Raw genomic sequence first — 14,078 nt, 5'->3', positions numbered from 1 at the left:
AGGGACGCGCGGCGATGCGGCCTCCGCGCCCAGCCCCGCGTCGCACCGTCCAGGTGGGAAAGGAAAATAAGTGGCTCCAGGTCCGCGACACGGAGAGCGGTGAGCCCCCCCCCCCCCCGCAGGCGCGCGGTCCCGGGTGCTGCGGACGGTCCCCTGGCGGCCCCGCGGCAGCCTGTGGCTGCGTCCCCGCCCCGCTCCATCCCTGCCCCTCGCTCCCCCCGCCCTCCCGGTGACTGCAGGGGCCGCGGGCCTCCCGAGCCCCGAGCGAGCCGCACGCGCGGGCAGCAACCCCGGGGGAGCGGAGAAGCGCCCGGAGCATCCTGCTGCCTATCCTTACTCCTGGAGAGCAAATGACCCTTTCCTGTGGGTGACAGTCACCGGACGCGGCCGCGGCCACGGGGACGGGGTCAGGAACAGTAGCCACTCGCCGCTGCGGCCGTGCGGTCACGCACCTGTGCGCGCTCTGCGGTGCACCTGCCACCTGGTTCTCTAACCCTCCGTGGTAGGGACGGTTGCTCAGGTGTCGTCCGCGTGGAGACACGGCTGCGAGGTTAAACTGCCCGGCGTCGCTCAGCTGGGAAGGGGGAGGGCCCGTGGGCCCGGCTCACCTTGGCTCACCTTCCCTCGTTAGCCAGTCCTGGAAATCCCTTCCTGAGAACTCCCAAAGCGCCCCGAGGTCCCCCGTTTGGGCACAGGGAGAGGTAGGCTGACTGCTCTGCGGGACGGTAAGTTAGCACCTGCGCTCCGCGGAGCGTACCTATCGGCCTCATCACCGTCGTTATGCCTCCTTCTCTCTGCGCACTCAAAGAAGACCCATTATTTGCGCTTTTTCATCGAGTGGAGAGGTCCTCCTTGGGCTGTGTTCACACCAAGCAGTGTCAATCCCCTTTGATACATTTGGCTTTCCTTAGTACATCCCTCTCTCGACATTCAGGACATTTAAAGATGAAGAGGGTTTTAGCAAACACAGAACTTCCTCCTGGAAATACTCTAAGATATGGATCTATATGTCACAGCGACTAAGCCTTCCCATATCCATGCTGAGTGTCAGGGCAAATCACTGTATCTCCTAGGGAACACGAGGCTTGCGGAAACCCCAAAGACATCAAGGGCACCGACAGAAAAGGCTCTACAGATGACAGGGTGTCAGGCAGGAGAGCCCACAACAATGGCCCTGGAGAGCACAGTGGTTGACAGTGCAGCCTGGGCTCCCTGGCTTCACATCTTGGCTCTACACCTTACTAACTGTGACGCCACTCTGGGCCTCAGTTTCTTTATTTGTAAAATGAGGATGGAAATAGTGCCTACCCCATAGGTTTCTTGATTATTATGTGAGTTGATACACATACAGAGCTTAACACAATGTCTGGTACAAAGCTCGATAAGCCGGAATGACGATTCAGAGCTCTTGCGTTTGCACTCTTATGTTCTCCCTGCATTCAGACAAGTTTGATTTGTAGAGACTCCTGTGTAGGATAATGTCCAGTTTTTGAGGGAGCTGTTGTGTTTGGGGGCATTTCATCACCTGGATGTTTTCAGATATCTCCTCATAACATTTAAAGGGGGGGAGGGCAGCCCCAGTGGCGCAGCGGTTTAGGGCCGCCTGCAGCCTGGGGTGTGATCCTGGAGACCTGGGATAGAGTCCCATGTCAGGCTCCCTGCATGGAGCTTGCTTCTCCCTCAGCCTGTGTCTCTGCCTCTCTGTGTGTCTCATGAATACATAAATAAAATCTTTAAAAAAAAGAAAATAATAAAATAAAAAAGAGAGGGGGGAGCTTTTGTATTAAGTACAATATAAACTATAAAATCCATGCAACATCAATTCTTTGAGAAAGCAACTGTGAAACCTTCCCTCTTGTGACTCCATTGGCATTTGACATTCCAACCATAAGGAATCCAGCAATCAGAATTCACCAACGCTCAGGTCACACACACAGAGGCATTTGTAGCGCCAGATTTCAGAACTCAGACCCAAAACGGTAGAAAGAGTTGTCAGGCTAAGAGCTTGAAACGGAACCTCCTGAGTTTATATCCCAACTTTATCACATGGGTTGTTCCTTAACTTACGTAACTCTCAGGTTCTTCATCTATTAAGTGAGAATAGCAGATGCCCCACAGGGTTATTGTTGAGGGTTAAGTGAGATGACTTTACAGAGTTTTATACACACACACACACATATAACATATAACATATAACATATATATGTACTTTTAACATATATTAAAATCTATATATAAGTTTTAATTATGTGTATATATGCATATATATTACGAATGGGGACTCATAAATGTTAGCTACTGTTAGTATATTCATAGGCAAAATGGATCAGTTGAAAACACGAATTGCTTTTGATAGAGACTGAAGCTAACATAACGACACTGTAATTACCACTGTCTATTAAGAGAAATCCTAGGATGTCTAAACAGTCACAACACAGATGTACCAAAGGCCACTGAAGGACGACCAGCAAAATGTAACCTGTGTGAAGAGATGAGCCATAAACAGAGAGTACGTCCCTCGGAAAGGAAGTCGGGCAGCCGTGGAAACAGAGGGTCCTGGAAGAGTCCCCGGCTCTCCAGGCAGATGGTATAGCGGCCCACAGCGTCCGAGGACCTGGGCCCTTTGGCAAGGCTCTCTGTAAAGCAGGGAAGTCCCTGACGCTGCTTTGGCTGAAGGGCCTTTTCCTAAGATCGTCCACATGCCTTAGCTGTGGTGACTACGCCTCAAGCCTTCCCTGTGGTTAGAACATGACTCCCCACGTAGCATGACTTAATAAGCTGGCATTCCTGCTCTACCACAGACCCGGGTACCCTTCTAGTCGCAAAAGTCAGTGTCTCAGAGTCCAGTCACCCCGGATAACTGGCAACAGTGGGTCCCCAGTACTCCCCGACAAGGTCTTTCCAGTTGATTTTCTCCCCGAAAACCTTGCCTCACCATCTCTTCACATTTCTACAGTATACAACAGGCCTAGTAACATGAAGCTGAACTCTGATTCCAGGTCTTGGGTCCCTAAGTCCAATGTGCTTCCCATTATTGAAAGTGTAAGAAGGGTCTTTCCTTCCTTTGTCTTATTCAAAAATAGGTAAAGAAGAGCATGAGAAGGACAGTCACCGACCTACACCCCACCTGGGTACTGAACAAGGAAGATGGCCTGGTTCGCTGTTCTTCTACCATTTACACCTCAACACAGACACATAGCCTGCGATTCCGATTCCGTTAGAGCACTAATGCACCTGGCACTGGCCAGTGTGTCTGCTGCAAAAGCCCACAGAGAAAGCAGAACTTGGGCCAAAGGAGTGGGCTCGCGGCGCCTACTAGTGGTTCTCTTGTATCATCGCATGGTTGGTAAAAACCCAACTTCCCACATTCCAAATGTGTGATCATTAGCCCTAAATGGAATGTACACTTCTCTCTAAAAAGTTTACCTCCTAGGGAGGCCCGGCTGGCTCAGTTGGCAGAGCATGCAATTCTTAGTCTCAGGGTGGTAAGTTCAAGCCCCATGTTGGATGTAGAGATTACTTAAAAGTAAAATCTTAAAAAAAAAAAAAGTTTTTCTCACATGCTAAGAAATGTGCATTTCTTTAGAAAACCAAATGTGAAAACATAGGTCATATGTGATACCACTTAGGTGAGATTATTTGTTTAAAATATTTTTAGGAAGACCCTCTTTTAAAGGATAAATTCCTCTGGTGGCTTTTAATATTTGGTGATACAAAGCTCCAAATACACACACATTTTTAGAAGCATTGTAGTACAAATTCGTAGTGCAGACAAATGTATCCAAACATAGGCTTTAAATGAAATGCCCTGTGAGTTTGGGGGGGGGGGAGGTTGTCTATTTTGTGGACCTCTAAAGTCTGAGTGTGGCACAGTGTCTGGCAGGCCTAAAGGCACTCTGTAAATATCTTTCGAATGGGGCTGAATTGAAATGTCGCCCCCCCCCAAAAAAAAAGAGAGAGCCTGCATTTGCAAGCCCCCAAAGTTTCACTAGGATGCTGGGTGATTTATAGACAACAGAAACATTTCTCACAGTTCTGGAGGCTAGAAGTACAAGAGCAACCCGCAGATTCTGTGTCTGGTGAGAATCCTCCTCTTGGTTCATAGACAGCAGTCTTCTTGCTGTGTCCTTACATGATAGAAGCGTCAAGGGAGTTCTCTGGGATCACTCTTACAGGGGCCCTAATCCCATTTATGAGGCCTACACTCTCATGACCTAATCATCTCCCAAAGGATTAGGTTTAACCAGTGATTGTGGGAGGACACAAATATTTAGCCCATAGCAGCTGGAATCTGAAGAAGGAGAAATCAGGAGGTAGGAATTAGAACTGGTCTGAGAGTCAGCAAAAGGCAGAGTGAAGGCTCTTTTCGGTCTCAGTACCCACCTGCTGTCCTTGGTAAAGAAGAGCCGTCTCCAATAAGGAATGTGTGCTGCTCGGGTCCAAGCAGGAACATCTCTGATTACCTAGAGATACCTGGCTCAGTCAGGGTATCTCCACTGAGAGCAGAGCAGCACTTTCACAAATTACTCCCATCTACAATTTCAAACTCAACTACTGGGGAAAACATTGCCTTTTCAGGGTCCCATTTCTTGACCTGCATGATGCAATGAAAAAACCATTCCTGAAATATCAGAAAGGGAGATGGGACATGAGAGACTCCTAACTCTGGGAAACGAACTAGGGGTGGTAGAAAGGGAGGTGGGCGGGGGGGTGGGGGTGACTGGGTGACGGGCACTGAGGGGGGCACTTGATGGGATGAGCACTGGGTGTTATTCTATATGTTGGTAAATTGAACACCAATAAAAAATAAATTTATAAAAAAAAAGAAAAAGAAAAAACCATTCCTGCAGAAGCCATTTTATCCCAAATTCCCCTTCCTTCCACTGTGTTGGAATCCTAGCTCCATCACTTACTAGTTATTGAACTAGTTGAGCAAGTTATTGAACCCATCTGTTAAGGTATTCTGTTTAGTAACTAACATTCTATTTCCTGCCAGTAAAACGGTATTTAAAATAGTAATTATTTTACAATAGCCACGAGAATTATTTGCGCTATGATATGTAAAATGCTTGGAGCAGTGCCTGACACATGTAAGTATTCAATAAATACTATCTTTTATAAGTAATTAACCAGTTGGTTTTAAACCTGTTTGCAACCAACATAATCTTCATATAACATGGCAGTGAAATTCAAAACATTTCATAATCTGGAGCAGATGAATAAGAATTCGAAAGAAAAGCAAATGACATCTCTTCTCTAACTTATCTACTGGCATCTCTATCTATCTCTATCTCTATCTCTATCTCTATCTCTATCTCTCTTATCTAACTAAAGGATAAGGCCTTTTTGACAGCCAAGATGTTTGTAGCACTTTCTAGCACTTCGCTCTTATTGCCATTAAGATTTAACAACTAGATACAATTCCTTTTTAATTCTACTGTTGGTAATATTTTTGCAGAAATTAGCTTGGCCACTGGAGGGCTCTCATAGCCTCTCGCGAACGCTATATAAAGTGATTTGGTAAGAATAACAGAAAGAAGGAACATTACAAAATACTAATAAAACAAATGATATACCCTTTAACAAAATTCAGCAATACATAGCCAGAGAATTTAAATATGTATATTCTTTGATCCAGCTTCTAAAAGTCTACCTAAGAAAATTATTATGAAAGTATTCAATTCAGTTTTTTCTTTTCTTTTTTAAAGATTTTATTTATTTATTTGAGATAGAGAGCATGAGCAGGGAGGAGGGACAGAGGGAGAGAAGCAGGCTCCCACTGAGCAGAGAGCCCTATCCCAGGACTCTGGGATCAGGACCTGAGTGGAAGGCAGACACAACCAGCTGAGGCATCCAGGTGCTCCCTCCTCCCCATTTTTCAATTTACATTTCAATTAAGTATTCAGTTAAGAAGCAAATATATTGGGGCGCCTGGGTGGTGCAGTCAATACAGCATAGAATTCTTTTTTTTTTTTTTAAGATTTTATTTATTCATGAGAGACAGAGAGGCAGAGACATAGGTAGAGAGAGAAGCAGGCTCCCTGCAAGGAGCCCAATGTGGGACTCGATCCAGGGTCTCCAGGATCACAACTGAGTGGAAGGCAGACACTCAACCACTGAGCCACCCAGGTGTCCCTACAGCGTATGATTTTTGATCTTAGGGTCATGAGTGCAAGCCCTGTATTGAATGTAGAGCGTAGGTTTAAAAAAAAAAAAGAAATATAAAATACGAATTTCAAAATGCAAATTGTTAAATTTCATTTCAAAATATCTACAGTTGGAGATTGGTTTTTAAATGCATACAAATTTTTTTGGAAAATCAACACTGAAATGTTAACAAGCAGTTCCTTCAGGCAGGGAGATTGAGGATTCTTTCCTTCTCTCTTGTTCTTTATGAGGCATTTTCCAATCTTCCATAATGAATATGAGTCCGTCTATTTTAAAATGAGAAATCTTCAATTTTTAAAAATGTTTTCAATATGTTCAAATGTCCATGATTATAAGGGTCTATAAAGAGCACTCATGTCCCTATACATTATGTGACCATCCTAATGACTATGTCACTAGCTCACGGGCAGTCCTTTTCACCTTCAGAACACAGTTCGAACCCTTTAGGGTGCAAGATCACTACAGGCCCTTTGTGAACAACCCTTTCGGCAACCTCTCCCCTCTTCTGTACAACCCCCTACCCCAAGCAGCATCCATACCAGTTATAATGAACTTTCTGGAAGTTCCTCATAGAAGAATGCCACACTTTCTCATCCCCTATGGTTTATACCTGCCCTTCTCCTGAAGGAAATGGCCTTCTCCACCCAGCTACTTCCCAGTCACCCAAAATTAGCCCAAGAACTTCCTATGGTAGGACTTGCCTACCTTTTCCTATGAAGTTCTGAAGTGTTCCCGTATCACCTTGTGCGTGCTTACATCAAAACAGAAATTACCAATAGTATACTGTTAAGTTTTGAATTAACTGTATGACTTGTTTTTTAGTAAAGTAATAGCATTGTATTCACTACTAGCCTCCAACCCGTCTGAACGGCGAGCCTCCTGCCTAGAGGCCTCCCAACACAGCTGCGGCTCCTCCTGCCCCAGCTCACATCTCTCACGGTTCTGTTCAGGTATCGTTTGGAACAGAACACTCCTCACCTTTCAGGGTAAGTTAGGTATACTCCTCACGTTGCCCTAACCCTCTGTATGGAACTTAGCCATGCGGCTTTGAAATGATCTGTGCAGGTGTCTGGGAGAGTTTCTCAAAGCCAGAAACTACACCTGACTCGTGCTGACACGTCCAGGATCTGCGTCAGGCCAGGGCCAACAGTAAGCCTTGCTATTTGAGCTAAACACCTTCCCTTAAAGCTTTCCAAATCAAAATTCTAGCTACAATGTATATTCATCTCTGTGGTTTCAACTAAGATTATTTTGGAGGAAAATTTTGGTCCTATCCTGTGGGAAGCAACCTCTAAGACAACCCCCAGTGATCCCTGCTCCTGGTAGTCGCTCTTGTGTAGTGCCCTCTGCATTGTTCCAGGGTGAGTCTGCATGAACAATGGCATAGGACAGAAGTCATGCTCTATCACTTGCAAGATCAGCTTATCAAAGGTCTGTGGCTAGATAGGACATGGTAAGCCCAACAAAGAACGTCTAAGCTCTCGTCCTTCCACAGAAACATTTAAAAAAGTAACTGGCAGGATTAACTTTGTCAGTGCTCTGGAAAATAATCAAAGGCTTATAGCAACCAAGCAAATACCCAGTCAAAAAAGCCATCTTCTAGAATGATAGGAGTGTTTGGGGATGTTTTGTCTGGCCTTCCTCCCATCCCCAGTGTAGAGGTAACCACTACTGACAGATTGGGGTTAGAATATACATATAGATTAGTTTGGTGTTATTAAATTTTTTTCAGGGGGCGCCTGGGTGGCTCAGTCGGTTAAGCATCCAACTCTTGATTTCGGTTCAGGTCATGATCTCAGGGTCCTGGGATCAAGCCCCACATCGGACTTCCTGCTCATCACTCTGTTTCCCTCGCTCCCTCTGCCTCTCGACCACTTGTGCTCTCTTTCTTTCTCTCTAATAAATAAATAAAAACCTTTTTTAAAAAATGAAAATCGTCGTGTACATCTGTTCCAACTTGTCTGGGGATACTTGAACTACTGACAGAGATTCTCATCTTCAATTTGCCTAACTTGGAACTCAAGTGGAAAAAGCAGCTGGGACTGCTTATAAACAATCCAAGGTGAGCTACAGATTCACAGATGCCTGGGACAAGACATAACAGGGTAGAAACGATCGACAGACCAAGGACTAAAGGCGAAGCTAGGATAAGATTCCTTGGGAAATTAGGAATTTCAAAAGCAGCTCTGTATGTGGGGGAATTTAGAAAGCCAAATACATGCCAGACAAAGATGCAGGCCTAGAAAAGACCCAAGAAGGCCTTAAACTTTGGGCTGATTCCTAGGATGAGAGAAGCCCTGGCTAACTGTTGAAGGAGTGCTCCAAAACAGAGTCAGATTGGAAAGATCAGGAGAAATAGTTGTACTTTTTTGTCTATTTTTCTTCTCTTTATATATTTCTTGTGAGTTTTTGTTGTTTTTGTCTGTTTAGCTCTTGGCATTCAAGGAACTCTTTCAAAACATTAGCTGAACATGAACTAAAGGAACAGATACTTCAATGACCACACAAAATAAGAAAGTCTTTGCAAAATAGTGGAAAATCAACCAAGAAATTTGTATTTGGCAAAACTGTCCTTCCAAAATGAGAGAGAAATTAAGATATTCCCAGATAAACAAAAACTGTGGAAATTCATTCCCACTAGTCCTATCCTACAAGAAGTACTGAAGAGAATCCTTCAGACTGAAACCAAAGGACACTCAATGGTAACTTGAAGCTGTAAGAAATAAAGATCTCCTGGGTGATGGGCACTGAGGGGGGCACGTGGCGGGATGAGCACTGGGTGTTATGCTATATGTTGGCAAATTGAACTCTAATAAAATAAATAAAATACATAAATATAAATAAATAAGTAAATAAGTAAATAAATAAAATTGGGGGAAAAAAAGATCTCCAATAAAGGAGAATACTTGGACAAATATAAAAGCAAGGATTATTGTAATTTTGGTTTTGTGATTGCTTACACTTTTAGTTCTACATGATTAAAAAAACAATTGCATTAAAAAATAGTAAATCGGGCAGACCAGGTGACTCAGCGGTTTAGTGCCGCCTTCAGTCCAGGGCCTGATCCTGGAGTCCCAGGTTCGAGTCTCACGTCGGGCTCCCTGCATGGAGCCTGCTTCTCCCTCTACTGTGTCTCTGCCTCTCTCTCTCTGTATCTCATGAATAAATAAATAAAATCTTTAAAAAAATAGTAAATCTATGTCATTAGGCACACAATGTATAAAGATGTAATTTGTTACATTAATAATAAAGTGGGGGGAGTGTAGTGGCATAGGAGCAGAGGTTTTAAATGCAGGTGAAGTTAAGTTGGTATCAATTCAAATTAGATTGTTATAAGTTTAGGATGTTGAACATAAGCCTCGTGGTAACCATAAAGAAAATGTCTATAGAATATGCACAAAAGAAAATGAAAAGGGAATCAAAATATGTCGTTACAAAATACAACTAAACACAAATCAAGGCAGTAATGAAGGAAATAAGGGAAAATAAAATAGGCCTTACAAAAACCAGCAAAAAGAAAAAAAAAAGGAAGAAAACAAATAGCAAAATGGCCATAGTAAGGCCTTTTTTATCTGTAATTACTTTGAATATAAATGGATTAAACTCTAAAAGACTGAGATTGGCACAATGGATTTTTTCTTTTTTAAGATCCAACTATATGCTGTGTACAAGACACTTCAAAACTAAAAACATAAACAGGTTGAAAGTGAAAGGATGGAAAAAGATACAGGAATACGTCAGAGATATGTGGGTTTAGGTCCAGATCACTCAAATGAAGCAAATATCACAATAAAGTGAGTCAAATGAATCTTTTGGTTTCCCAATACATGTAAAAGTTATGTTTACACAATATTATAGTTAATTAAGTGTGCAACCCCATTCTGTCTGGAAGAAACAATGTCTATACCTTAGTTAAAAGACACACACACACACACATACAAACACACACACACACACAACACTCCAGGGGTGCCTGGGTGGCTCAGTTGGTTAAGCAACTTCCTTCAGCTCAGGTCATGATCCTAGGACCAAGCCCTGCATCAGGTTCCCTGTTCAGTAGGGAGTCTGCTTCTCCCTCTCCCTCTTCCCTTTCCCCAGCTCATTCTCTCTCTCCCTCCCTCTCTCTCTCTCAAATAAATAAAATCTTTAAAAAAAATTTCATTGCTAAAAAGTGCAAATCATAATCTGAGCTTTCAGTGAGTCATAATCACTGATCACATATCACTACAACGAATGTAATAATAAAGTTTGAAATATTGCAAGAATTACCAAAATATGACACAGAGACATGAAGTGATCAAATGTTAGAAAAATGGCACCAGTAGACTTGTTTGATGCAGGGTTGCCACAAATCTTCAACTCATAAAAAATGTAATATCTGTGAAATGCAAGAAAGCAAGATGCAATAAAACAAGGTATGCCTGTATTCTGTGCAAATAGTAACCAAAAGAGAGCCGAGGTAACTGTGCTAATAGCAGATGAAACAGACTCTAAATCAAAAGCTTTTACAAGAAACAAAGGATATTACATGTTGATAAAAGGGTCAATTCAAACACATATGTACCAAACAACAGTGCCCAAAATATATGAAGCAAATATTGACAGAACTGAAGGGAGGAATAGTTCTACAATAATAGTTGGAGACTTTAATACCTTGCTTTCAATAATGGATAAAATTACCAGACAGAAAATCAATAAGGAAACAGGATTTGAACACATTAGACCTAATAGATACATACAGAACATTCCACTCAATAACATCAGAGTACAAATTCTCTTCAATTACACATGGAATTCTCCACGATAGAACACATGTTAAGCCATAAAACAAGTCTTAATAAATTTAAAAAGATTTAAATCATACAAAGTATCTTTTCTTTCTTTTTGTTAAGGATTTTATTTATTCATGAGAAACACAGAGAGGCAGAGACATAGTCAGAGGGAGAAGCAGGCTCCCTGTGGGGAGCCCAATACTGGACTCGATCCCAGGACCCTGGGATCACGACCTGAGCCGAAGGCAGACGTTCAACCACTGAGCCACCCAGGTGCCCCCAAAGTATCTTTTCTAATCACAATTGAATGAAACTACAAATCAATAACAGAAGAAAAAAGAGGAAAATTCACAAATTGGAAATTAAATAACTCAATCTTAAGCAACCAAGGAGGGGTAGCTGGGTGGCTCAGTTGGTTAAGCGACCAACTTCTGATTTTGGTTCAGGTCATGAACTCAGGGTTGTGAGATTGAATCTCATGATGGGCTCTGTGCTGAGAGTACAGCCTGTTTAAGTTTCTATCTATCCTTCTTCCACCTCTCACCATGCTCATGTTCTCTCTCTCCTCTCTCTCTCTCCCTCTCTCTCTCTAAAAAAGCAAACATACAAAAAGGAGTCAAAGAAGAAATCACAAGGGAAGTTAGAAAATACCTTGAGACAAATGAAAATAATAACAAAACATACCAGAACTTATGAGATGCTAATTTCTATCTTCTATTTTGGGATAGAAATTTACAGCTGTAAAAACATCCATTAAAACAGAAGAAAGGGATCCCTGGGTGGCACAGCGGTTTGGCGCCTGCCTTTGGCCCAGGGCGCGATCCTGGAGACCCGGGATCGAATCCCACATCGAGCTCCCGGTGCATGGAGCCTGCTTCTCCCTCTGCCTGAGTCTCTGCCTCTCTCTCTCTCTCTCTCTCTGTGACTATCATAAATAAATAAAAATTTAAAACAGAAGAAAGACAGATGCCTGGGTAGCTCAGTCAGTTAAGCATGTACCTTCAGCTCAGGTCATGATCCCAGGATCCTGGGATTGAGCCCAGTATCGGGCTCCCTGCTCAGTGGGGAGTCTGCTTCTCCCCCTTCCTATTTGTTCTCTCAAATAAATAAATAAATAAATAAATAAATAAATAAATAAATAAATCTTTTTTAAAAAACAGAAGATCTAAAATCAATAACCAAACTGTAAGTCCTGAGGAACTAAAAAAAGAAGAGCAAACTAAACTCAAAGCTAGAAGGAAATAATAAAGATTAGAGTGGAAATAGGGAAGAGAACATCAATAAAATCAAAAGTTGGTTCTTTGAAAAGATCAACAAAATTGACAAGTCTTTAGCTAGATTGACTAAGGAGAAAGACAACTCAAATTCCTAAGATGAGAAATGAAAATAGAAACATTTCTATTTATTTTACAAAAATATAAAGGGTTTTAAAAGAATACTATGAACAATTATATACCATCAAAAAAGACAGCCTACATGAAAAGGCCATTTTCCTAGAAACACACAATCTACCAAAAACAACTCAGAAAGAAGTAGAAAATTTGAATAAACCTATAACTAAGATTAAATCACTAATCAAAACCTCCCAACAAAGAAAAGCCCAGGGCTTCACTGGTGAGTTCTATCAAACACTGAAAGAAGAATTAACACCACTTTTTCTCAAACTCTTCCAAAAATCAAAATACAGAGAACACTTCCTAACTCATTCTATGAGGCCAGGGTTATCCTAATACCAGGACCAAAGACACTACAGAAATAGAAAAAAAAAAAAAAAAAAGAAAAAGAAAAAAACCAAACTACAGACCAATATCCTTTATGAGTATTGATGCAAAAAGCCTCAACAGAATCCGAGCAAACTGAAAAATATACGAGTGTATCAAATTAACGTGGTGAACACCTTAAATTTATACGTTGTTTGTCAAGTATATTTCACTTAAATAACTAAATAAATAACAACATATTAAAAGGATTATTTACCGTGAACAATGGGATTTATTCTTGGGATGCAAGAGTTCAACGTACAAAATCCAAGCAATGTTAATACATCACAGTAATAGAAGGAAAGAAAAAAAATCACATGATCATCTCAAGTGTTGCAAAAAAGCATTTGACAAAATTCAAATTTAAAACCTTCTCATCAGGGCAATTAAGAACAGGAGACAGAACATGGAATAGAGTACCAAGAGCTCAGAGTGGTGGGGAAAGGGAGTTATTGTTTAATAGATAGAGTTGCTCTCTGGGATAATGAAGAAGTTCTGAATATAGTGATGATGGTTGAGCATTGTGAATGTAGCTAATGCCACTGAATTATTCTTTAAAATAAAAATAATCAAAATATTCTAAAAATTACTCCTAAAAATTTTTAAATAAAATAAGTTTTTGCTATGCATATTTTGCCATAAAAAAAATTGGAATATGGTAGCCAGACTCTAGGATGATCCTCCATAATCCCTGCCTCCTGGGTATTATATACCCTTGTGTAATAGCTTCCAACTGCATATGGGCTAGACTTGTGACTCAATTAGGGAGTCTAAGTAACAGAGGAAACTGCCATCATTCTTTCTCTCTTTTGGATCTTCATTTGGGGAAAGCCATCTACCATATTGTGAAGAGCTCCATGGACAGGTCTACAGAGTAGGGACCTGAGCACCTGTCAACAGTCCCGTGAATGCACTTGAAAGCAGATCCTCCAGCCGTCAAGCTTCCAAATGGTTTCAGCCCCAAGTAACATAGCAATTGCACACTTCTAAGAGCTGCTGTACCACCACTCTTAGCTAATCTGCCTTTGGGTTTCTGACCCTCAGGTACTGTGTGAGATAGGTCATTTGAAGCAGCTAAATTTGGGAGTACTTTGTTATGCTGTAATAAGTAATAATACCAGAGGTGGGAGTAGAGGAGTAAGGGAAAGAGGTGAAAGCAAGAGATCATGCATCATGAAAGAAATTAGCACAAAATGCTGGTATGTTCTGTACCTGAAATACCACATGAAGTTTCATATTTTATAATTTTAAAAAAGATTTCTCAAGTTAATCGTTTAGTGTGTAATGACTAATAGACTTCAAAGAAACAAAAGGAGAAAATGTCAACCTTAAGGAACGAGAAAGTTGAGCTCACACAGGATACTAAAATGGCTTCAAT

At 41.7% G+C, this 14,078-nt stretch overlaps 1 long non-coding RNA gene across 1 annotated transcript in view; it reads left to right on the top strand.

Annotated features, from left to right (window-relative positions):
* The first annotated feature begins 281 nt into the window (after window positions 1–281).
* LOC112645949 (uncharacterized) overlaps window positions 282–14,078 on the top strand; it is a 53,005-nt gene continuing 39,208 nt past the window's right edge. Inside the window, exon 1 of the long non-coding RNA XR_007408069.1 lies at window positions 282–725. This is a non-coding gene — a long non-coding RNA (uncharacterized LOC112645949). The remainder of the gene's footprint in view (window positions 726–14,078) is intronic.

Source organism: Canis lupus, chromosome 34, assembly GCF_003254725.2.
Source record: "Canis lupus dingo isolate Sandy chromosome 34, ASM325472v2, whole genome shotgun sequence".
NCBI lineage: Eukaryota > Metazoa > Chordata > Mammalia > Carnivora > Canidae > Canis > Canis lupus.
This window is presented reverse-complemented; position numbering and strand designations above follow the sequence as displayed.